Raw genomic sequence first — 1,815 nt, 5'->3', positions numbered from 1 at the left:
AAACTTGTAATGGCTTCCCAAATTTGGGTCTATGTTGACCTACATTGGAGCCCATTAGGATTTGGGCTGGCTACAAATTGTGCACTATCGATGGGTTCAAACACGTAGCCCAAAATAAAAATGAAGGTTAAATTCCAACTATTTCATTTTGAAGAGCCCATTAAGTTTCAGCTGGTAATGCATTAAGCATAGACGAACCATTAAGCCATGACCAAAAAAAAATAACCATTAATCAGCAGCCTCTTCACTCTTTGATTATACTTTCATTCTGGCAAAGTATAAAATGGCTATTAGCATTTAATAGCCCACTTCTCTTGATAATAAAGAGATGTAATGAAAATAAATTAAACAATCAATTACTCTATTATGGATTGAGAGTAACTCCCACCATTGAAAACTAACCATCAAAGTTCACTTCATAACAGAAACAGAAAAATGATTAGCCTTTTTTATGAATCCGTTACATCTTATCCTCTCTACGGAGATAATACTAACTATTATAATGAGTTCATTTCTTTCGCCTACAATTAAAATATCAAACAAATAAATAAATTTCAATAAAAAAAATAAAAGGAAACTACTAATTGATTGCTACTGGTCTCGAATAGTGATAATTAATTAGAACATAGGAAGTTGGCAGGGTAGTCAATGATTGTGATTTATTTCAAATGTATGTAGTCTATTGCTTAAATGAAACAGTAAACGTGTAGAAGCAACCATACATACATGCTCAGGAAGTAGAGTGAATTAATTGGTCAGGTTGAACAACATTATTTAGCTACTAATCATTCTCATTTGCAATTAACTTATGTATTTTTAATTTTTTACCAAAATAATATATTTCTTAAAACTCTTAAGGCCTATTTGAAATAATAATTTCACAAAAAGAAAATTAAAAAGTAATTCATTAGGATTAACTCTCGGGAATTTACATTTTTATTTTTGACACCCTACATAGATGGACGCGTCTCATTCGTTGGATTCAAGAATGAATAGAAATAATCCATTACAAAAAAAAAAAAACTGCAATTAATGAAAGCCTTACTGAGTCGAGAGAATAACAATAACTAACTAGTAATTGCTAATAATTTGATCTGAAGGTTCTCAAAACCAAACAAGGCCTTATGCAAGTTTCGAACTGAATGGAGGAGGGTTGGACTAAAGGATCCAAACCAACACGCCACTCATGAAACTCGCAATAACTAACTAGTAATTGCTAATAAGTTAATTCTGACAATCGCAATACATGGATGAATAATGGTACTAGAATTTTTTTTGAAATACCGGAGTAGTTGTTACTTGTTAATAATCCATTAGTTATTACTTCCTCCATTTTTAAAATAAGCGCAAGTGAGATTTTACTACAAACAGTTATTTCATGCATTTAGAATGTTTAATTATTTTATTTTATTTTTATCCATAATAATTATATAATTTTAAGAAGAAAACAAGTGTAATCCAATTTATAAGGTAAAATATCATTTTTATTCCAAATGTTTGGAATAAATATTAAAATAGTCATTATTTTTTTTCCTATTTGTATCCTGAATATTTTAAAAATGATTTAATTTTACCTTTCTTTTAATCTCATCAAAAACACAAATGGATAATGTACATCTTGTCAAACTCAAATTTTTTTCTGCAATTCAGTATTAAAAAAATATGGTTTCAAACACATGTAGAAACATCACAATGATGTGGAGTGAAGCAGACTGATGAGTCATTTATAAATTAATTTTTCTTTATTTTTTTTTAAATTTTAGAATTTAGGTAATTTGTGCTAAAGAAAATATATATTTTTAGAGTATAATAATA

The sequence above is a fragment of the Arachis duranensis genome, chromosome 1 (assembly GCF_000817695.3).
Source record: "Arachis duranensis cultivar V14167 chromosome 1, aradu.V14167.gnm2.J7QH, whole genome shotgun sequence".
NCBI classification, from domain to species: domain Eukaryota; kingdom Viridiplantae; phylum Streptophyta; class Magnoliopsida; order Fabales; family Fabaceae; genus Arachis; species Arachis duranensis.
Note: the sequence above shows the minus strand (reverse complement) of the source record.